The sequence below is a fragment of the Podarcis muralis genome, chromosome 9, assembly GCF_964188315.1.
Source record: "Podarcis muralis chromosome 9, rPodMur119.hap1.1, whole genome shotgun sequence".
Classification (NCBI taxonomy): domain Eukaryota; kingdom Metazoa; phylum Chordata; class Lepidosauria; order Squamata; family Lacertidae; genus Podarcis; species Podarcis muralis.
The window spans coordinates 30,068,300-30,093,354 of NC_135663.1; the positions used below are offsets into that span (position 1 = coordinate 30,068,300).

The 25,055-nt window shown below is 40.9% G+C and overlaps 2 long non-coding RNA genes across 2 annotated transcripts in view; one reads left to right on the top strand and one right to left on the bottom strand.

Moving 5' to 3' along the window:
* Positions 1–24,690, bottom strand: part of LOC144328863 (uncharacterized) — a 50,509-nt gene extending 25,819 nt beyond the window's left edge. Inside the window, exon 1 of the long non-coding RNA XR_013394171.1 lies at positions 24,540–24,690. This is a non-coding gene — a long non-coding RNA (uncharacterized LOC144328863). The remainder of the gene's footprint in view (positions 1–24,539) is intronic.
* LOC144328862 (uncharacterized) lies at positions 515–10,719 on the top strand. The gene is made up of 3 exons (XR_013394170.1): positions 515–624; positions 6,729–6,835; positions 8,025–10,719. It is a non-coding gene; the product is annotated as an uncharacterized LOC144328862 (long non-coding RNA).
* Positions 24,691–25,055: the final 365 nt, after the last annotated feature.

Genomic DNA, 25,055 nt, shown 5'->3' on the forward strand with positions numbered 1-25,055 from the left:
CTGAATGAAAAGCTCAAGAATTTGCCTTTCACAAGACTTCCTGTCCAGTGTCCAAAAGGTTTCCTGCCTGCTTTGCATTCAGACATATAAATCCAGTCTAGCTGAATTCAAGGTATATAAAATGCAGGCAGTTCTCCTGTTATGGGTAGGATCTCTTGGCGGATATAAACTGTCACAATCAATCAAAGTCTACTGAAAAGGCTGCATTCCAGGTAGCATGCATAAGTTTGGTTGGAATCCCAATCTTTCTAGTACTAGGACTTTATACGTGAGAATCGCTTCTTGCATTAAAAGCAATTGTGCATGGTATGAACAATGCGACTACTTGAAAAGTATAGGATTCTGCAGATGAATTAAATGCAAATGTGAAGGGTCAGATCTATAGCAACTGTCTATAAATTTCCTTCCATGGAATGAATGGTAACATGGTGACTAAATTGATTGTTTGAAGCATGCACTAAATGATTTAGAGATCATCGTTGTCTTATGATATTCTGTTTCATGTTTATTTTCTAGGGGAAAGAAAAAAAAAACTTGGAAAAAGGCCAAGGGATAATTCAGCAAGTTTCTTAACTAATGAGCACAATGGCATTGGTCAAGGACGTACAAATTTCATTGATTTTGGTGAGAGAAAATAAGCATGTACTTATTTTCTTTACCTAGGTAGAAATCTAGCATGTGAAGGAAACGACTAGACTACAACCCTTGACTCTAATATGCTAGCTTTCTATGATCACATCATGGCAATCCACCGTATAAAAGTTGACCTAAGCCATAAGTCCTTTTGCACATGTTTGGCATGTGTGTGGTTTCAACACATGGCAGAGGAGTTTGCTGCCCTTGCCCTGACTTCTGTAGCCCTATTCAGGCATTCATAACAGCGCTTAAATGAACCCACAAGGACCCTTACACAACTTAAAGGATGATGGTCTGCAGTGGGGAAGCCTCATGTAGTTGTGGAGGTACTTGCACATTTTGGAACCCTGATTTTTCATGCAAAATATGTGCATGGCCCTGCCTACCCCACAATCCAATATCATTGCTGTTTTCTAAAGCCATTTCACCATATTTGACTAAAGGATTAAAAACAGCCCTGCTGGGTGTCTATGGGAGGCCCCAAGAAGCAGAACATGAAGACAACACCACTCTTTTTCATTTGCAGATCTCCAAAAAAACCCTCACTCCCGTTTCTCTCACTTTTTGCTATTTGCACATGCTAGAAGACTTGTATGTGGGAACTGCCATTAATTTGTTGGTGACACACAAATACTGCACATAGTCATTCCTTTTCTGAGCATTCTGGTTGTTTTTTTTTAAAAAAAGCTAAAATGCTTGGGCAATTTTTCAGTTTATTTACTTACTTATTTAGTTGCAGCATTTATGTTGGAAGCCCAATAACATCATTCTCTGAGTGACTCACAAAGATAACAGAGACATGGACTGAGGACAAATGCAATCCAAAAGACAGAATGTTGGACCTGGAGATGAATTGAATGCTTGCCCAGCCAGGAAATCACAAAGCAGCATTGGGCATGTCACTCTTTGACCTTGCCATTAAGAATTTCCACTTTGTGCGTTTGTTTAGTTTAGAACAGGGATGGGAAGACTGTGACCCTCCAAATGCTATGGGCCTCAGACAGCATGCTCAGTGTCTAACAATATCTGTGGTGTGTGGCAGGACAGGGGAGACAAAGTCCCTACCCTTAGGATAGAATATCCATTTATTCTTTTTGTGAGAGTGAGACTGATACAGACGGAAACTTTTAAGCTTTTAAATCTAATCAATCAATCAATTAAGGAATTTTCACACCAAGCACACTTCCAAGCAATAAAATATGATATACTTGCATATTATCAGGCCCCATTGGGAACTTAAAATTTTCCACTGATTCTCCTTTAATGAACTGATTCTATTTGAGCAGTGCTGTTGTTGTTGTTGTTTAGTTGTTTAGTCGTGTCCGACTCTTCGTGACCCCATGGACCAGAGCATGCCAGGCACTCCTGTCTTCCACTGCCTCCCGCAGCTTGGTCAAGCTCATGTTTGTAGCTTCGAGAACACTGTCCAACCATCTTGTCCTCTGCTGTCCCCTTCTCCTTGTGCCCTCAAACTTCCCCAGTGCTAGCTGAGTCTTTTTAGCTTGGATGGTCTTAGCGCTGAGCTACAAACAGCTCCCCATATCCCACAAGTTTTGCATCCAGTCGGGGGGAAGGGGAACATGCTCCCTTTACAAGATGCACCTTTATGTTGGGATGCACACTGCAGAGGAATGGCAACCTGATTTAGGAATGTATTTGGATTGACATCTGGATACACATCCAAATGCAGGTGCCATTGTAGACACAGGAAGGCAAGAAGCTGCCTTATACCAGATGAATCCGTTGGTCTACTGAGCTCGGTGTTGTCTACACTGATTGACAGTAACTCTCTAGTGTTTCCAGTCCTACTGGCAACTGCTGGAGATTGAAATTGCGACCATTTGCATACAAAACAAATGCTGTACCACTGAGCTCTTCCCCTGCATTGAACTATCATCATATCACATATTTGGATGTGCATCCACAGAGAACGTTGGCCCCAGGGCCGTCTTTAGCATATGAGCCACTGGGGTGCAAAGATCCACCCAGCACCCCCCAAATTTAGTTTAGCTGCCCCCAGATGAGAGTAGGATTGCCATACGTCTGGAATTTCCCAGACATAGGCTGTATCCGGTTCTCGAATGGCAGCCCATGTCAGTAGTGTAGAAATCTTGATTTTCTTTTGAGGTTTCACAAAAAAGCTCAACACTTTTCACTTTTTGAAATATGGCAACCCTAGACGGGAGTCCAGTAGCATCTGAAGGACCACAAGTTTCCCATCCTTGACCTATATTATTGCAAGCACCAGAAATAATGGCTGCACATGGGTATGGAAAGATGTGCAAAAGAGTGAAACGTGAAAGTGGGCTTCTGAGTATTTTTGTAGCCCCTGAAATGATTACCTTTAGAGAAAATCAAATGTCACATAAATGTAGAACCCAGATTTTACTCTCAGTAGCCAATTGCTATATTCATAGTTCCCTGCCATTATCTTCTGGCACCTTTTGAAATTACGAAAGCTACTGGCATCCTTTCTTATTATGAGGAAAGATTTACATCCACTTTTCCCCTCTACTGCGAGAAAAAGAAAGAATGAACTGAAATTATAATGTACTCTCATGCAGTTTGGCTCTTAAAACTGTTCACTTTATCCTATGGGGGCATCATGCTAAGTATTTTCAAAAATCGAACGGGATATGCTATAGCTCAGAGCCCAACATTTAATGATTATTCATTCAACCAAAGAAACACTTTCCTAAAAATCCTGTCTGAGGTAGTTTGTAACCAAGACTCTGGTCATCTGGAAAATCGCTAATGGAGAAATGGACAGGTATAGGGAGAATCTGTTTTCTTACCCTTCCTTGCATTACTTAATTTCAAGGGATTTTATTCCACAGCCTTTTCTTTCCAGCTTGTTAATGCTTTGCATTTTGGAATGTGATCTTGATGGTTATTTATGCTCTATATCTCCCCCCCCCCCCAGTTATGCATTAAGCATCTGGAATCCATATGGAACCTTTACTTATTTAATTTAGTGGAGGCATCTTCAGATAAGAACAGGGAAGGGAACTGGACTGACTGCAGGACCAGGAAGAGTCAATTGGCAGTCCTGGAAAAAGGACAAGAAACTCATCTTGCTTGTCCTCAGGGACCTAAGAATCTAGCCTCCTCAGCCACCTGGGTTTTCAAGCATTATTCTTGGCCTAGGCCCTCAGTTTTAGAATGGTTAGCGGACTTAAAGTTGCTCCTCATCCATCCTTGGAGTTTGAAGTCTATCTGCTATTACAAGAGAACACAAAGCTTGGGGACAGGATATTATAAGCTTTCAAAAAAACAACAACACCTCAATGAAGATACCACTCCTCCACAAAAAGGTCAATGACACAAGGAAATAACAGGGGTATCCTGGAAGATTATAGACAGCGGCTATGAGAGTTGAATTCATTTAAAGTAGGCTAGGTGTTCCCTTACCACCTCTTTTCCTATCTTGGGCTGCAGTTCCCTCCTTGCATCAGTTATTCTGTTATCAGCAGGTTGTACACTGCCTTCCTTTTGGGTGAAGACAGAGGCAAAATAGGTGTCGAGTAGTTCCGCCTTCTCTCTTCTCATCCAATAGCATTTCTCTATCTTCTCAATGTTAGGCTGAGAGACTATGAATGGCCCAAGGTCATTCAGAGAGCATCACGCTGGAGTAGGAATTTGAACCCTGGCCTCCTAGTTCCTAATCTAACAGCCTCACCACTACACTGGATCTTTAATAACACACACACAGAATAATTGTATTTTCAGAAGTATATCACGGACATGTTTGTACAGCAGAAGGAGGGCATTTTAGTCAATATGGTACATTTTTGTTTTCTTGCAACTTCCAAAGTCAATTTTACATACAAGTTACCCATTTAGATCACTGTTTAAGTACCCTTTTCAGTGAGAGTGAGTAAGAGAAGAGCTATACTCTCAGACTGTTATGGTTTCTTCCTTTCACGAATTTAAATGAATTTCAGATTCCAGCTCAGTATCAAGCAAGTGTATGAGTATGTTCCACATCTTCCTGAAACTGGCAAAATAAATTTGCTGTTGAAAGTGATGAGGAAAAAAATGGGCCTGACAGACTGAATCTGGGCATCCTTTCGTGGCTTTCCCCTTGCCAAATCATGATCACTGAAAAAGCAATTCCTTCCCTCCTTGAATAAATGCCACAGAGCTGTTCCAACAAGAACAGCCACATAGACCACAGAGGAGGAGGAGTGCTTATGTTCAATAGCTTAGAACTTGTGTGCCTTAGAAAACAATGCATGCTGAAGAAAATTAGCTGATAGAACAAATAATAACACTTCATGGAACTGGGGACATGGATAGTCATCATGTGATAATTATAATATCCATTGATGGCTGGCATGTGTGAATGTGCAATTACAAATAAAACAGCACCGACAGAATATTCACATCATCTCAGTTGTTTCCAGTGGGTCAGTTCATATATTTAGCTTCCAGTTCTCTATTTACAGTGATCAAATATAGACAGTTCAAGTGATGTCCATGCATGTGTGTAATACTCCTAGTCTACACCTATTTGTGAGGAGCTTTCTACATTCTGCAAAAGAGGGTGGAAGAAAGAGTGAAAGTGAAATGATATGTATTTGCTCTTGGAGATGTACAGATCACCTTCCGTAGGGAGGTGGTGTCCTGCCTGTATATGGTGCATGTGCTATTGGCCTTAGAATGCAATCTTAACTCCATTTACCTTGGAGTAAGCCCCAACGAATTCATTGGGACTTCCAAGGAGACATGGTGACACTTGCAATGGAAGTTACATTTAAACTTACTTTTAAACTTTTGATAGTGTGTTTTGGCTTTCTCTCCTGAATCATCAGGAGTAGTTCTATCAAAAACTCACTGTGAGTGTGAATAAGAGGTTTGGATAATAATAAATCACAGAATGGATGGTACAGCTTTCTAGTTGGGGGTTGGACAATAGGACCTTCTGTTTCCTTTCAGCACTATCATTCTATAACTCTCTAACACCATCAATATGTTGCTACATCCTTAAGTATTTATGTTTTCAGAACAGGAGAAAAACACATTATGCTTTCAGAGTTGCAGGTTTGCTCTCTGTGTAGCAGTAGACATCCCTTGAGAATCTACCCGTTGTGAATATTTGCCAGTGTGAATTCAACAAGGGGTGATGAAACTCTCAATTCACATGCTTGAGTAGCTGACTAATAAAGAAAACGGAGGAAATTACACAACTTGTGTTCTCACGCAAAAGGAGGGCATCAGAAGTACTTCAGTCTTGAAAACAATACGGTGGTTGTTCCCACTATACCAAGGACAGAGGAAGAAGCAATGTGTTTAAGTTTCAGGAAAGTGTACGTAGCTGAAGCAGGAGAAAATGACTTCCTAACCATATTAACGAAACAGTCTGTCTAGGCAGGTTGTGAAATCTCCATTCTGGGAGGTTTTCAGGACATGTACTAAATAGATATGGATTGTGGATAATTTGGATTTAGGATATCGTGATTTTGGGCAGAGTGGCAGAAGGAAGAGATGGATCAATTCACCTATGGAAGCTCTTTATAATTTGAAATAATTCCTTAGGCTACAGTCTGGAATTCTGGCAACTGGATTCTTGGATAAATGAGTATGGGCTTCTAGACATTCTTTCATCCGATACAGTTCTCTTCAGAATACAGATTGGTCTCAGAATAAAAAAATACAAGTGTATATTTCATACTGATTTTATACCAATCTCATACATTCTGGGGATCTATTTGGGGAGATTGGATTGTGTTGTGTTTCCTTGTTGTACTGCTGTTCTGCCTAGCCTTTTCCCTGTCATGCTTGCATTCTGTATTCAAGAATATTTTACTGATGAAGGGAAACACTCCAACATGTGATCCCTGACACAGAACTGGATTCAGAAGGGGCATAGTCCCAGCGATGCTGGAGATAAGTTATAGGAAACAAAATATGAAAGCTAATGCTGTTTTAGCTGGGTGATCTCATAATGGTGCTCTTTAGTAAGCCAAGAGAAAAATAGAAATGTGCAAACGCCGGCATTTTACAAAGCTATTCTATCCTTTCTCTTCTCTTTCATGAATAGTGACACTGAAGCTCGTACCAATACTGTGTTGACGTGTTCAATTTGTCAGGTGTCGAGGCTGCCTTGATGGAAATGGTGGAAGACAAGCTGAGCTACCTCAGGCATAGAAAACAGCCCCTCTCTAATTTTATTGGCTTTGAGGAGAGGAGTTTCTGGGTAAGTGATCTTTTTGTCAAACGTGTGCAATACAAGAAACAAGCATCTAAGACAGCTGAAGGACACAGGAGATGTTGCTGCCCACAAAGGTAGGAAAGGAAGGAAGATAAATAAATCAAATGCTGCTGTTTTTTAAAACAGCAAGAAGCAAAAGGGGGAAATACCACAGCTCAGGTAGAGCACCTGCCCTGCAGGTACAAGGTCCTAGGTTCAGTCCCCAGCATCTCCAGATAGGACTAGGAAAAGCACCTGCAGGAAACCTTGGAATCTCACTTCCTGTCACAGTAGACAATATTGGGCTACATGGACCAATGTCCTCACTTATTTTAAGGGAGCTTCCTATGCTTTGAAAACCCATCAAAGATCACAGAAACCTGCAAATAAAATGGGAAAGGGGTAAAGGGTGGTGCCAAAGGTGAAAAGTACAGTAGTAGTATAGCCAAACAATCCTGACAGATGGATGTTTTTCAGTTCTCACTTTGCTTTGGAAAGTGGAATTTAGGGAGGTTTACCTTTAAGTGCAAACCAAATCAAATTCTTCTCAATGTCTAATCATAAGGCAACAATTAAAAGGTGTAGTCTTTAAAGTTTTGAGGATGCCCGGGTTCAGCAATGACACCTTTAGGTAACAATCCTATGGAAAACTGACCTGGGAGTGAGTCCCATTGAACTCATTAAGGGATCCTCGTGAGCAGACATGTACAGGACTATACTGTTAATGTAACTGAATATTCTGATATAAAGTTTTAGAAAGCTATCCTTCTGAAATCTTTAGTTTTCTTACCATCATTAGGAGTATATATTTCATTTCCTTCTCTTTCTTCTTTTCCCAAAGAAATCAAAGAAACCCTTGGCTGAGAAACTTGGTGAAGATATTAGGGTAGATATTGCAAAGGGAATAGAAACTTTTAAGAGGCTGTTAATTTTATGATGGCAACATAGCCTGTTAAATCTGAGGTAATACTTGACTCTTTGTTTTAGTCTTTTTCGTGTTTGTGAAATACTGTAATTTGAGGTAATTTTGTGACTGAGCATATTGTTGCCTCAAGGTAACAGAAGCTAGCTCTGCTTCCTTTATAGGGCTCATGATTATGGACTTCCTGAGGAGAATTTTCTCTTATATGATAATAAATTTACCTTTGGATTTGTTCATTTTCTAATGAAATTTATTTATTTTTTATGGCCATAGGACCTGTGGCATTTGATGAGGTGAATTTCCTGTTATATGAAGATACGTTTGATTTTGTATTTGTGCATTTGATAATGAAAAAAGAGAAGAAAAGTCTACAGAACCTGCAATATTTTGTTTTACTGAGCCTCTAAGGAAATATCGAGTGGCTATCGAGAATGGCTTTCTGTCTCCACACAATTTTTAGTCTGATGGTCTAGAAATGCTATCACCAAAAGGATATTTTGATTGTCAAATCAGACCCTGCTCAGGGGGATATAGCAGCTTTGATTCTGGTGAATCTATGGCTGGTTCTTTTCTACCCCTGCCTTGCCACTGAAATGCTCTGATTTGGAGCCTTATGCAGGCTACCTTATGCAGGAAAGAAGTGGTAGCTTCCTAACCACTTGGACTTTGGGCAGGTACAGCAGGAGCATTTACAGCAGCAGAAGTCATCAGAGGTACATCTCTGCTTAATCCTAACTCCCTGATCAGGGATTGCAGATCAGGGTTAGGATTTGGCTGAAGACATTTAGCACCTTACAACATCAACAATACTGAGTCTCTTGAACCATATCTATAAAGCCATTCAACACCAGCAAAGGCACATTACATCATCAAGAGGGCTTGCTGTTGCAGCTTGCAAGAACTGCAATTTCTGAATGACTATCTTCTGAAAAACTTTATCTTCACTTTGTGTTTTCTTTGTGATAGGCAAGAACTTTGTGGTTTACTACCTCAGACTCTCTGATCAGCAGGGGAAGGTCCAAACAGTGGTCCAGCCTTGAAGTTACCAGTGCCTGAACTGGTAAAAAAACAAAGCAAAATACTTTGTGAAGGCACATTGCACACGGCGAATGATGTGAATCTTTGGTTTCCCCCCTTAGTCATGTTGCTCTCTCCCCACACCCCTTTCCACAAGCAAGGCTTTTCTTCCATCTGGGTATGATGTAGGAGAAGAAAGAACTGGACCTGCTCTAAACCCCTAATTGTAGCACAGAGACTAATGAACTGCAAAGGTTTTTTGTTCCTAGAAACGCCTGTAATAGTTGCCATTCAACTGCATTTTTAAAATCCAAATAAAAAGCAGAAAGTATGCAACTTGACTATGGGTTTTGTGGTTTCCCTGTAGGAAATACTTTTTCACCCAGCATGAAATTATGCTATAAATTTAATTGCATAGGATACAGCACAGACCAATAACTAAATAACATTCCGTGTTTAACCATCAATATGTTTGTCAGACATGCAAAGAAATGAATAAATGGAGGTTGCCAAATTTGTGTCAATAACCCCCACCCCCATTTCTCATGACCTACACAACCTGGTCCCATCCTAGTTGCAGGCTGTCATAGGGGACAACAATCTTCACTGGCTTCCCCTCTCCTGCAGGTTCATACCCCCTCCACTTCTGGCACCACCAAGAAAAGGAAATCTGCAAAGATGGGTCATTGCCTGCCTGCCTGCCTCCCTCCCTCTAATAAATAAAACAATAATAAATATAATTATTAGTTTATAACCCATTCTTCCTTCACACTGAAGCACAGATCAGCTTATAACACAATATACAATTTAAATACATATTTACAGAGAAAGAGAGAGTAACACATCCACTGTGAAAACAGAAACACTAAGCCCCAACTTCATCCAGCATCAATAATCAGCAGGTTCATTTCTTAAGGCCTGGAGAAACTGATACATTAGCTAAAATGAAGGATTACCGAATGGTATGAGTTCATCTTGAGATAACACTTTATAGGTGCGTCTTTCCATTCCAGATGCTGGCTTTTTATGGGAAGAAGATTCAACAAGATTTCCAAGAGAGAGGATCTGTTTGCAAAGTTTTGAGGCTGGAAAAGTTGTACAAATCACTTCCATGGACTAATTCTGATCCATGTTCATCAGGGAAATCAACAAGTGTGTCTTCCAGTTTCATATTATTATTTTTGTAAAAGAATATTTTCAAAAACTTTGTGTGACTTGGTGTCCAGCGTCTTGCCCATTCATTTAAATGGGTCTACTATGAGTATTACTTAGTTAGAAACCATCCCTACAAATTTAATGACAACTTCAATAGCCATATCCAGAGATTTCCAACTAACGTGCAACTCTAGGGCAAAAGGCATATTTTTCCATCAACAGCTACCTAGAGACATGTAAACCAGTACAAATTTATTGCAATGTTCCAGTTCAGTTTATTTGTTGATATTATTCATTCCACTACTTTGGAGAAAAATAAAGCCAAAAGCTCTTCAAAAACGACGTTCATTCTGAAGAAACAGTAACATTATATATGACAGACTTACATTATATGCTTCTTGGCAACGGGTTCCCTCAGATATCCCAGACAAAAGTCACTTTCTTGTTTCAAATTGGTATGCAAAACATGAACTCTGCCCTGCTCAACAACACATCCGGCATGTATCAGATTAATCTTCGGCACAGTCTGTACATACAAAATAAACATCTATCAAACAAGACTATCCAGTCATTCCTGAAGGTATTGAGGCAGATAGAGAAGCTAAAATTCATCTACAGAACTTTCTGATGCTGCTGTTTATTCTTATCATGTTATTTGATGGTAAATCTCTCTTAGAGTGGAGAATGTATTGTGAAGTTTAATTCATGTATATCATCAATGTGTCTCCAGGGCTCCAATTGTCAGGAAAAATGGCTCCTACCTCTTACCTCTCTTCTGCCCTACAGCTTATTATTATTTTTTAAATAGTATTTATTAAGGTTTTAAGTTTACAAGAAGGCAAAAACAAAAAAACAAAAAAACAACAACACCAAATTAAACAATAGCAAAACAACACATCACAATAAAAAAACAGAAAAATAGAAACAATAAAAAAAAAAATCGAACCTTCCCATAACTTATCTTTCATTTGCTTGTTTCCCTGACCTCCTCACACCTCCTTTTTTTGTATTCTAAGTCAATTATCCATTTCAGCAAATCCTTTCCCTCTCTTCAAAATTTTTATCCTGAAAATTTATCTTGATCTTAATATAAGTTTACTTTCCCTCTTTTCACCAATTAACAGTCTATTTTTCTTAAATCTTTGTTACATTTTTGCTAAAGTCACATAGATTCATTCCAACATCATTCTAACATTCATTAATTTCTGCCCTACAGCTTATTGCTGCTCTTTCCCATAAAGTAACATTAATTTGGGGGGATTCTCCTTTCATTTTTTTTCCAATGAAGCAAAACGGCTTTGCATTATTACTTACACACACACACACACACACACACACACTCCATTCTATTCTTGATTCCATTTACATCTATCGGTAAAATTAAGCAATTTTATTTTATTTTTACTGTGCTCTAAATATCCCACTGGGAAACCCTAATTTCCACATTTTATGCCACCCTTCTTACGGAGTGACATATAGAATGCCCCCAGCTTTATCCTCACAACAGCCCTGTGTATTAGGTTAGGGTGAAAGAGTCATCCAGTGCTCTGATCTAGAGGAAGGATGGGCTATAAATATTCTGAAATTAATAAATAAGAATGGTCCAAGATTTTCCAATATGGTCAGCTAGTCTACTCCAGAAACACATCCAGCAAATCAAGCACCAGTTCCATGTTTGACAGTGGTGCAAGATAAGCTTTAAATTTATCTTGGGTGCTATGCATGTTAATAGATTTTATAATGCCTGGACCATATTTCCAAAATCTCAGGCAATAGGTGACATGGCACATAATCCAGGCAGAGTTGGGTTTGTCCCATTTCCACTGATATCAAAAGAAAATGTTAACATAACTGGGGAGCATAAGTAAAATCAGTTTCTTCTGACTTACAGTCACGGGAAAAAGAAAGTGCACACTCTTTGAATTCTGTAGTTTTACATATGAAGACATAATAACAACCATCTGTTCTGTAGCAGGTAAATAAAACCTCAGATAAACAACAACCCATGACATATTACTCTGTGTCATGATTCATTTAACAGAAATAAAGCCAAAATGGAAAACCCATTTGTGAAAATCTAAGTACACCTTATGGTTCAAAAGCTTGTAGAACCACCTTTAGAAGCAATAGCACAAAGTAATTGTTTTCTGTAGGACTTTATCCATCTCTCACATTGTTGTGGAGGAATTTTGGCCCACTCTTCTTTACAACGTTGCTTCAGTTCATTGAGGTTTGCTGGCATTTGTTTACACAGCTTTCTTAAGGTCCCGCACAACATTTCAATTGGGTTGAGGTCTGGATATTGACTGGTTCTGTTCTTTTTCAGCCATTCTGTTGTAGATTCACTGGTGTGCTTGGGATCCTTGTCCTGTTGCATGACCCAATTTCAGCCAAGCTACAGCTGTCGGGCAGATGGCCACACATTTGACTGCAGAAGACTTTATCACAGAAGAGTTCATGGTCAATTCAGTGACTGCCAGGTTCCCAGTTCCTGTGGCTGCAAAACAAACTCAAATCACCCTTCCACCACTGTGCTTGACAGTTGGTGTTAGGTGCTTGTGCTGATATGCTGTGTTTGATTTTTGCTAAACGTGGTACAGTGCATTATTGCCAGACACCTCCACTTTGTCTCATCTGTCCAAAGGACATTGTTCCAGAAGTCTTGTGGTTTGTTCAGATGCAACTGCAAACCAAAGCTGTGCTGCCATGTTCTTTTTAGAGAGACAAGGCTTTCTCTTGACAAACATTCCAAACAAACCATACTTGTTCAGTCTTTTTCTAATTGTACTGTCATCAACTTTAACATTTAACATGCTAAGTGAGGCTTGTAGAGCCTGAGACGTAAGTCTTGGTTGTTGTTCTTTGCAGTTTCTCTGAGAATTGCATGGTCTGACCTTGGGGTGAATTTGCTGGGAGGTCCACTCCTGAGAAGACTGACAACTGTCTTGAATGTTTTCCACTTTTGAATAATCTTTCTCACTGTAGAATGGTGGACATAAAATTAGTTGGAAATGGCCTTAAAACCCTTCCCAGTTTCATGAACAGCAGCACTTGCTTCTCTAAGAGCATTGTGTCATCTTTCCTCTTTGGCATTGTGTTAAAGCACATCTGAATGCTCCAGACCAGAAAAAACACACCCATAACTTTGGCTTTTATAGAGGTGGGCACACTTGCAGATGATCAATTAAGCAAGGGCATTTGATTAGCAGCCCTTGTCTACTACTTAGCCTCTTGATTCCTATGGAAACAATAAGGGTGTACTTAATTTTTCACACATGATTTCTGCATCTTCACTTTATTTCTGTTAATGAAATCATGACATGGTGTAATATGTCATGTGTTGTTGTTCATCTGAGGTTGTATTTACCTAATTTTAAGACCTGCTAAGGAACAAATGATTGCTATTATGTCCTGACATGCAGAACCGCAAAATTCAAAGAGGGTGCACTTTCTTTTTCCCATGACTATACACCCATGATTTTTTTTGGGGGGAGGGGGGAATCAGTTTGTCATTTTAAACCGCTTCCTGTTTTTAATCTATAGGTTAATTCGGCCGTTAAACCTCTTGTCAACAGCAGTGATAATATAAACAACTGTGATCAAATCAGATGAGTATATCTCATATGAATCTCAAATAGATGTTCCTTTAAAAACTGATTCAGTTGGCTGCTGAGGAAGAGAGAAAGATTATGAAAGCATTAGACACTTAAGAAATGCAGGATCACAAGAAAATATCAGAGCATGGGTAAAAAACAACAACAGCACTTCTGCTTTTAAGATAGTTTTTGGTCATGCTCTTTTTGGGGTTACATCCTTCCATTGTAAGGAGTGACCCAAAAGTAGGCCAGTTCCTTTCAAAGTTCCTGCCCTGCTATCTCAAATGCCTTTCACTAGAAATGTCACACAGCTCAAACTTGGCAGGGTACATGCGAAGAATTCATTGTAACATTTCACTGCAGCCCATCCCAATGTCAGTATTTTAATCCTTTTTTGAACCAGTTGCCAACCAGAGTGTTAATCACGGGCATGAGCGAGATCTTGCAGAAAGCACATATTTCTAGGAAATGAGTTGAGTACACATAATTCTGTGGGATCAAATCCTATATGAGCAATAGTTATAAAAATATAGCCAGAGTAGCCTGTGCAGATCATTACTCAGCCTTTATTTAAAAGGAGAACAACCTTTATCTAAAAAGATTCCTGATTAAATTTTAAAAGTACAATTCTGGTGCAAGTCATGTGAAATGTTGACACTGTGGGTTTTTTTGTATGTATGTATGTATGTATGTATGTATGTATCGTGGCATTTGTATACCGTCCCATCATGTAAAGTTCTCTGGACAGCTTCCAATATAAAATACAGTGGTACCTTGGGTTACAGATGCTTCAGGTTACAGACTCCGCTAACCCAGAAATAGTACCTCAGGTTAAGAACTTTGCTTCAGGATGAAAACAGAAATTGCACGGCGATTAGCTAAAGTGGTGCCTCAGGTTAAGAACAGTTTCAAGTTAAGAACAGACCTCCGGAACGAATTAAGTTCTTAACCCGAGGTACCACTGTAAATGCATAAAACCAGAAAATCAAAACCTACATAGATACAGGAAAAAACAAAACTCACCACACCCACAAAGTTCAACACAGATTTGAAAATTCAGTAGCTACTTAGGAAATGTTGAACCATTCAGAAAATAAATCCATTGCCATTGCTAGTAAAAGGAGGAATAAATAGGTAAAGTTCAGACTGACTGCTAAATAAAAATGAAAGGGGAGAGGGCCATAGTTTAGTGGTAGAGGACCACTTAAAAAAACCCCCAGATTTAACCTGTGGCATCTCCAGTTAAAAGGATCTGGTGGCAGGTGATTTGAAAGATGTCTGCCTTAAGACCTTGAAGAGCTGCTGCCCTATGAGAGAAGCAGACAATATAGCGGGCTAAGCAGACTGTGCAAATAGCTTGACCTGGTATATTGCAGCCTTCTTTGATCTATAGAAAAATGTGTTTTAAAATGCTCGCTGAAAAGTATGGGTTGGTAGATGTGGTGTAAATATGGTGCTGTTTTGTGGAGTGTTTATTATTAGTGCGTTAGTGCCATCTGCTGTTACATGGCCTATCAAGGCTGCATTATTAAGAAGCACACTGTTGAATTCAGTTCGTCTCCAGCACTTACGGCAAGTGTTTAGGACTTGGGAATTCATAAAAGAAACCCAACAACAACCCAAGGTTAATAAAGCAGTGGGCAATTAGCAAAAAAGCATATCAATTGCAATGTAGGGAAGGAGGAGCAATATAGGGAAGGAAGTCCCAAGTATAACCTGATCACTATTCATTGTGCTCACTGGGATTGCAACCCGTAGCACATTATCGGTGAGCATGCCCCAACAGGAGCTGTTTATTTAGGATAAAAGCCTATCCTATAGTTCAGGGATGAGGGTTCTTAGCCTGGGGTGGGAGAAGGACAGAACACAATCCTCCAGCCCTCAATGTTTAGCCCATGAAACCCTTCACAGACCAAACCCTTCACCAGCCCTGCTCAAATGTTTACCCTGGTTGGAATGCCCTTGTGATGTGACAATGCCTCTTGATCACCTGGATGGTGTGTGTGTGTGTGAGAGAGAGAGAGAGAGAGCATTTGACTTCCACATGGCTGGAATGTAGTCTGCTGTCACAACCATTGCTCCACCCAGTTCTGCCCCTGCCCCTTCCTGCCACTCATCTGTGGTGCCTAGAACACCTGCCACCACCCATGAGGGATTGTGGTCATCCAACTGAAAAACATTTCCCTCATGCAGTAGGCCCTTCTCTTGGTTTTAGTGTATCTATGTGGGGTTTATTATCTGTTTGGTTGGTTGTAAGTCACTTTCAGTTGCCCTGAGCAAGATAAAGTAACTAACAAAGTTCAACAACAACAACAACATCATAGGGGATCATTCCATCAGGCAAGCCAAAGTGTTTGCCCTCGTGGAATGATCATCTTGGTGCAATGTTGAACTCCTCCCAATATTTTGAACAGTAGTCTCAAGCCTTCCTCCATAGGAGCCAGCTCCTGGGGGGCCAAGGCACTTTGGGGGCTCCCAATGTTAATGTTCAGAGGGCATTTGGCTCCGCCCCCTGGCTCCTCATGATGTTGCATGTGCAAAGTCAGGACATTGCGTTGGGCTCCCCTATCATCTTGAGAAACTGGCACCTCTGCCTTCCTTTGTTCTAATAGATCCATGTGCTCTTAGTGTCTGTCCACAAAATGTTAAGATTCCACTTTTATAAACCTTTATCTAATTCTGGAAGATATTGGTTACAGTTGTGAATATAGACTATGAAGTATAGCCCACATTTGGCTTTGATAGGAAGTTCTCCTAAGCCAGCAACTCATAATTGGTTCAGAAACTGGCATTTCTGATCTCAGTCTGTAGTAAAAAAAGAATTGCTGGTGAATAGCATGGTGGTGTAACCTTGCCATTCATGGGTTCATTGTCTGATCTTTACATCAAAGGTGACCAGGGTTTAATATTGTCACATGCAATTTTGTCTCAAAAGAACTATGTGTGTGATTAATCCAGGAGCAAACCTGTCAATTCAGCTCCGTGTGAAGGAAAGCTGCTTAGCTACTCAAGCCTTAAAATGGAGCTCCACTTGGCAGATTGCCCAGCAACAAATGGAATGGTGGTCAGGCGTGGTCAGGCGTGGGGGAGTCAGTGCATGCTATTGAATGTAAATCCCAAATTCAGTAAATGTGCTTCCCCAAGCAGGATCTCATCACTGAAATTAGGCACATCTGAGCATGCCTTTGAATAATTTTAGAAGGCAAAGTATCAGAGAACCGATCACCAAAGATCTATGATCTTGCACGACAATGCACATGACATTTTAAGAGGCAGACAAATCACCTACAAAACCTGATTTCTTGTCTATCGCTCAGACATACTGGAAAGAGGGCTACATATGGCATGTTGGAGCTTTTTGGATCAATTTTGATTCCACAGCAAAACTGTTGCATGAATCTCAAGACAGCTTTTAAAGCTTGAAAGCCTTTTGAATGTGGAGACTCTCAAGTCAGCAGAGGAGCTGCTGATTAGGAAAGACAAACACACACACAATCCGGTGCATGTGAGGTTTGGCCACAAAAATGTACCACATAAATCAGCCTTAAATTACAGTCAAGAGAGCTTGAATAATTCCTGGGGCAATCGGCATAGCTTTAGGCAAATTACTTTTGGCCTGACTTTCAAAGGCACCAAAGGATCTGTATTAACTTCTTCACCTATAGCTTTTTCATCTTTGGGATGTTTACCAAAACTGGAAGTCTAGCACTTCTAAAAATATTATTTTCTTAATGTATTCATAGAATTGAAAGTGAGGATTGTCTAATCAGATCCCACCAGAAATATAATGGCAGATGTCCCCCTGTCACACACACAAAAAATAAGGTGGATCACAGAGCAGGCTAGTGAGACTGAGCTTGGTGGATATGGAATGCTGACTTACTGCTGAGTAGGAGGAAATGGGAAATGTAAAACAGTGGGTGGGAATGGGAATGGAATGGAGTATCCTGGAAAGGGGCATAGCTGCCTGGCTGGAACCGTGAAGGGCAGCACTCCACACTACAACGTTTCATTGCAGGTTCCACTTGTTCCCACCTTCATTGCAGAGACCACATGGTTTTCATTGAACCGGCTGAATGTGCCTTTTGGTGCAGAAGCCATTCTGGGACATGACTTGTTGCCCATGACGAGAGCAGAGCTGAAGCTGTTTATGTGTGCACAATTAAAATACAGAATCACAAAAAGAAAAGATTTCCAAAAGGTTCAAGCGAAAGGCTTTCCTGCAGGAGCAGAGCACTTTACCAACTGCCACAGCTTTGACAACCACCTCCTGGCTAAAATACTTTTGCTCCGCTTTAGAGGATTATATTTCTTACTTCGGAGAGAGTTTAGATAGTGTGGTTTACACTCTAAGGGAAGAGTAAAAAAAACCACACACCTAATGTTGTGCTGAAGACAACAAAGAAAGCATTTTCCCTTTTAAGATAATTATCATCCGTGTTTATAGTGATTAAGCTACAAAGATTAATAATCAACAACACACAAAAATTGCCTGAAGGCAACACCTGAGAGCTTAACATCAGTAGAGGCTTCTTAAGTTATTGCTCTCCTTCTCTCTCATCAGTGGAAAAGGTCTCATTCACTGCAGCATTTTCATCTTGAGTTCATCTGAAATGGAAGAAAGCCGGGCTTTCCTACCCATAGCATGGGAATGCTGGGAGACTTTGATCCATTGTTTGTATATCAGCTCTTTGATAATGAGTTACAGTGTACTGTGGTTTTTAAAGCATGGTCAGATGGTTCTTTTATACTTAGAGCTGTGCCAGCGTTTCCATGATCACTGTGTCACATGTGCCCAGCGTTGCTTGTATTAATTTGTTCCAACCTAAAACATGATTGCTTCCGCCTTCCCTCCCCCACACCCCTGGAATGAAAACACAAGGCACTGCAAATGGGTTCAGTTGTGGGCCACAGCCTTGTTGACGTATGTGTTTGATTTGCAGTCAACTAGCCAAAGGCAATCTCTCCCCTAACTCAGCTCTGGTGTATTTGCTACCACGAAGAGAGTTAGGAAACAGCATCTCTTGATGCTCACCTTGAATAGGCAACCCTCCTTGGGCAAACCATCAGATCCCTGGTGTAGCAGATGTCTGCTCTTTTGCAATCTTCAAAGATCTCAACAGGTGTCACATGGAAGAAGGAAAAGCTTGTTTTCTCCTGCTCTGGAGGGCAGGACATGAACTAATAATGATAATAATAATAATATAATTTATTATTTATTCCCCAGTCACTCTGGGCGGCTTCCAACAGAATATTAAAATACAATAGTCTATTAAACATTAAAAGCTTCCCTAAACAGGGCTGCCTTCAGATGTCTTCTAAAAGTCTGGTACTTGTTTTTCTCTTTGACATCTGGTAGGAGGGTGTTCCACAGGGCGGGAGCCACTACCAAGAAGGCCCTCTGCCTTGTTCCCTGTAATTTAGCTTCTCGCAGCGAGGGAAATGCCAGAAGGCCCTTGGAGGTAGACCTCAGTGTCCGGGCAGAACGTTGGGGGTGGAGACGCTCGTTCAGGTATACTGGACCGAGCCTTCAAGTTATAAGAAAGGTGATTCCAACTAAACATCAGGAATAACTTTTTTTTTACAGTAAGAACTGTTTGACAGTGGAATGGACTCCCTCAGAAGGTGGTGGACTCTCCATTTTTGGAAGTTTTTAATCAGAAGTTGGATGGCCATCTGTCATGTATGTTTCAGTTGAGATTCCTGCATTGCAGGGGTTTGGACTAGATGATCGTTGGGGTGCCTTCCAACTCTACAGTTCTATGATTCTTTGAAGGCATGTGCTTTGCTACTATCAATAGTCCTTCCCCACTGAATGCCTGACTTGTGTAACCCTCCTTTCATCATTCAAATGCCTCTGGGTGCTCACAAATGTCTATCTCTCCACTTCCCTCTGACTCCATTGAGATCATAATGGTGCCCTATTCAAGTGGGAAAACAGCCCAATAGCTCTCTTCTTTTTTAGTGCAGAGAAAGCCCATGTTCCCTGAATACTGTTGCCTCAATGGACGTTGGGGAAGAGGAGCCTGGGTGATGAGGCATCAAGCTAGGTGATTGGGAAGTGTCTTCAGAGTCTATTTTCTCCAGCCTTGCAGCTATTGAGTGCCTGCCTTTTTCCAGTGTTTCCTGATTGCACAAGTCTGCAATAGATCTTTAGGGTACAAAGTACCATTCTGACATTTGTCCTGAGTACTACTTGTATGTTTTCCATCACTCAACAACATCATTCAACAGGGATATCGTCAGCCATTTGTGACTGCAAGGCAGAATAGAGCAGAGCTTTGTTCAGACATATCTGATACTTGTAAGGGCTGGTCCTGTTGAAAAACTGATCATTTTGGCTGAGTTACAAAACTTTTCAGTGGCGTGTAAACCTTGCAGAAGCAATAATTGATTTTTTTTATTTTTAAAAAATGTTTTCACTAGCCATTTCAAGTGGAGTAAAAGACTTGTCATCTTTTGGCCCATCACCCAAACTACAAACTGCAGCTACAAAAACAACATGAATAAGAAGCACTCAAACTCGATTCAGCTCTTCAGCGGATCAATATGATTGAAGAGATTAGGATGGTACTGGCATGTCAGAGCTCCATTAATGTCAGACCACCAGGTTGGACATTCAGGCACTGCTAACAGATAGCACATATGCTGAGTTGCATGAACTTGTAAAATTTAGCATTAGCCATCTTTGCACAGAATACTAAACTATTATGAATTGCTAGAGTTCAAGCCATTAGGTGAGAAAGCAAGCTTGTATAACTAACCATGGTTTGTTGGAAAACAGGATACCTAGTGTAAAAGCGAAACTAAACTTTGTTGAAGACTTACAGAAGTTACATTTGAAAATGTCTCATAGATAGAATCAGTTTGTTGAAATGAATTTGTAAAAAGATTTTGCATTGGGAATAACTAGTTTGAATGCAGAGCTTAAATTTGGGATAGGAAAGTCTTTACTTTGTACTATCATCATGAGTTCCAAATTGTATTGTCCATTGATAAATAGCTATCAATTTGTAGCATATATTTTAAGAGCATGGGAGTAGAAAAATTTTGTAAGCCTGGTCTACTTTCAACCTCGAGAGAGAAAACTATCTGGACCTATTGCTGCCTGAGTATGCTGATGTCTCTTTGGGGTCAGGGAGTGCTTTTCTTGGTAGGAGCACAATTATGGATAGGATTGTTGTATAGGAGTGGATTATGAAGTATATTGGGACGTGGGTGACACTATGGTCTAAAGCGCAGAGCCTAGGGCTTGCTGATCAGAAGGTCAGCGGTTCGAATCCCCATGACGGGGTGAGCTCCTGTTGCTCAGTCCCTGCTCCTGCCAACCTAGCAGTTCGAAAGCACGTCAAAGTGCAAGTAGATAAATAGGTATTGCTCCAGTGGGAAGGTAAACAGTGTTTCCGTGTGCTGCTCTGGTTTGCCAGAAGCGGCTTAGTCATGCTGGCCACATGACCCAGAAGCTGTACGCTGGCTCCCTCGGCCAATAAAGCGAGATGAGCACCGCAACCCCAGAGTCATCCGTGACTGGACCTAACGGTCAGGGGTCCCTTTACCTTTACCTTTAAGGCAATTAATCATACTGCACAGATACACTTGACCTAATTAAAAGCAAATAACTTGAAATTCCCTTGAAATATTTCAGAAGAAGTTGGGCAGGCATCTTACAGCAGGTGACTTTTAGCAATCATCACATCCTTGTGTATCTGGTTTTTCTGATGTTCAATCCACATTGACCTTGGGGGACAAGGTGGGTGAAAGGCTAAATAAATAAGTGCATATCTTTAAGAATATGAAGTCAAGACTTGCAAGGTTACAGTTCTATGCATATATATGTATATATTAGGAAGTCTCACCACGGGTGCATCTAAGTGCATCTAGATTTACAGCCTTAGGCTGTTGTCCTATACTTGCTTACTTAGGAGTAAGTGCAATTGAAGTCAGAATTTCTTACCTTTGAGCAAACATGCATAGGATTGACCTATAGAAACTATTTTAAGGCTCCAATCCTATACCTGAGAGCAAGTCTACTTGAACTCAATGGGACTGCGCTCAATCATTTACCCTACTGCATTCCATGCTTTATAGATGGTTAAAAATAAGGTTTCATTTCTAAAGAGATACACACTGAACAAATTCTACTTTGACTACTGCTGAACTCTGAGGTCAAGAGGCAAATCGATCTCAGGTAAAAGTTAAGCCCATTGAAAGAAACCACTGGATTCTCCTTCTCCACTAATAAGAAAAGTGCACTTTTCTGTTGACATAGGACTATTACTGTCATTAGGGTAGTTTCTTTAATTTTCTTTCCCCTTCACCCTCAATTTAAAATAAGGGTCTGGCAACCCTGGTTCATTCTGTATGTCACACTGTCTGCTTCTCTTCCACTTTCTGATTATTTTGACCTCCAGATAATAAAGAAGCCCTTTCAATTGCTTCTGTTTCAGAACTGTCATCAGGCGGTAGCTGTGCTTCCTGCCAAACGAGTGAGCAAGGTGAAATCACAGAGCTACAGCTATGAAAAATGGCATGTTTGGCTTTCACAGGAGTGGAAGGCTGCATGTAACCTTTCTTTCAAACATCCCTCTGTCACCATGCGATCCCACCAGCCCTGGGCTCATTCCAGCTTGTTCACAAATCAAAGGTAACTGACAGAAGCCAATGGGGGTCACGTAAATCACCTGCTAACGGGAAGAGAGAGGAACAGGGAGAGAGGATGTGTTGTACATCCCAGCAGATAGTGATCCTGGAGAACCCCACAGGTGTGCGGACGGAAGGTCAGAGAAAAGCTTTGGTTGCTCCGTATGAGCAAAGCATATTTTGCAAATTACTTAAATGTGATTCACACCATCAAAACATACTTTATATCAACTCCATTCTCTCTTGATCTAGGAGTGTAACAATCCCCGACTGCATTAGGATGGGCCAGTTATTCGTAAACTCAACCAGCAAAGAAATATTTGGTCAATTATTGTCTGGCATTGGCCAAGTAGTCAAAGCATCAACAGAGTACATTTGTAGCAAGTCCACTTACCACATAGGGGGCAGGCAGTGTTGCAGCCTGGCGCAGCCGCCATAGTTCACTTCTGGTGCTGGCACTGAACGTTGGACCTAACAACTTGCGTCAATGGCCAGGGCATTGGATTCAGGCCTGCCTGCAAATTGCCCAGTCGTGGGTGGGCCTGGAGACAGGCTCTCCTCAGAAGCGGGCCCAATGGAGCATTCAGGCTTCCCTTGATTCCACTCCTTGGGCTTGCAAGTCGGACAGCCCTGGGCCCTGCCTATGTTTTCAGCTTTAATTATGGTATGCTTGCTTGGCCTTGCTGTAGACTTCATTGGTCACCATATTCGGGGCTGGACAGAAATTGATCCAGCAAATTTGCTCCAGTCCAGTGTTGTTTTTTTTCCTACCTCACAGCAGTCATCACAACTTTGGTGGTTTAGGTATTGGGTAAGCCTTAGTCTTGGCTGGAGGAGAGGTTGTGGCTCTGCCTGTCCCTCTGAGAAAAGGATATTTCACTAAAGAGATATGTGAGGAGTTGCTTTTGTCCTAGATGGGGGCTAGGGCCACAGCACTCATCAAGACAGTCATCCCATGGGGTACTCCTACTTGATATAAGTCATAGGACTCCCCCGCTGTTGGATTGACCTTGGGTATACTTCCGGAAGGCAGGCTTCAAGTCAATGGCTGTAACCAATGCCTATGCCAAACCTCTAACATCTGCAATCAGTAAAGTTGTGGCCTTATTTGATCCAAAAGCACTGTGTTCTGTCTGGTTTATTGCTGTGGAAAATGGGGTGGGGGGGGGCACATTGCCTTGGCATACAATGAGCCGGGCTTAAGCTGATTACAAGAATCCAAGTTACCTGTGAAACATTTGCAGCTGAAATAAAACAACAATTGTCCTCAAAATTCTCTTCTGTGGATTTTGATGCTGAATATTCTCAAAGTATTTCTCTCTGGAGGGAAATCACCTGGGAACATCATGTACTTTAATTAAAGTTTCATGATGTAAATTATTCAGTGATAACAACAGCAAATGTTGGAATAGTTTCCTAATATTCGTAGAGTTTTATTGCTGTCTGTGTTTCAGCCAAATGATGTTTGGTTTTGATATCTGATATGTAATTTGCAATGTTTGATCATTGACCTGCAATGGTAATAAACATCTGGCAGTGCTGACGGCTGACATGGAATTGCATAGCATAGTGGGTTTTTTATTTTATTTTTTACCACCATGCAACAACTTCCATATCAGCATCTGCCAAGAAACTGCCGAGAAACTTCTACAACAGAGACCCTGTACATTATAGAGAATCTTGGGGGGCATGTTCCTAGGTAAACCCTCAGTTCACAAGGCAGAGCATTGGACCTTACCATCACCTATTTTGAATTGAGAGTGTTCCCTCTCACATATCCCTGTGGCTGTTTGTGAACTGTAGATATAGAGGAAGATCAGTCATGATGGAACAATATATCCTTCAGCTGCCCTTCTCAATGAAGGAGACCCATTAAGTCTACAAATTACACAGGATATATCAGTTATAACCCAGAAGGCTGTTTGCACTTTGGCATGCAATAGAGTCATTTTGTCTAATTTCTGATGCTCAGGTGAGATGCCATGGCTTACACATGCACAAGAGGGGGTTATCAGGAGGATTGGGGCAACAACAAGGATTGTAGCATTGCAGTTTTGAAATGAAATAAAACCAGAGTAGGAAGAACTCCAAAAGAACCCAATGAGGATTGACCAAGGAGCTGATTGGCTGTGGGGAGGGAAAATGGAAAATATGGCAGATAAGGAAATGGAATCAAGTCTTCTGTAGGGTCAGGCTGACCAACTGCAGCAATAGACAGGAACACACCACACTGACAATTTGTTGCAGATCCCATTTTTTTGTACTATACAGTATGAGCATTGGCATGTATTTTTTATGTTAACAGCATTTGAGAATTGCCCCATATTCCTGTTTTTCAGGTGCAGAAATCAATCTGAATTAGGGAGAGAAAGGGACTTACCCATAGCTGAAGTATATCTTAGATTTTGACCTTTGGTATTTTTGGTTCTACCCCAACTGCACGGACTGCCTCCCAATGTCGTCAATGAGCTCACTGTCTCCCACTGTCCCTGCTTCTTGTTTATACATGATCCATCAAAGATTTGCCTTGCTAGCAGTGTCTTTCTTTTTGGTCAGCCTAGCTTCCCCTGCATTTCCTGTCTTGAAAGAATTTTGGCAGGTTTACGCATGACACTACATTGCCCTGGAAAGTGGAAAGTCTGTAATTAGACACTGTGTAATCAGCTGCCTCCCACTGGCAACCAGTCTGCCTTAAATCTGCCATCACAATTAATCAAGAAATCCCCTCCGGGGAAGTCACTGCCTCCACAAACCACTAACCTGTCAATTATGGGATTTACGTTAACACTTGCTACTACCAGCTCTATGAAAATAACATCCTGTGACATATCAGTGGCCAGAAGAATACCATCCTTATAAGGAGCATGTTTCATGTCAGTGCCTGAGAGGTAAAAAC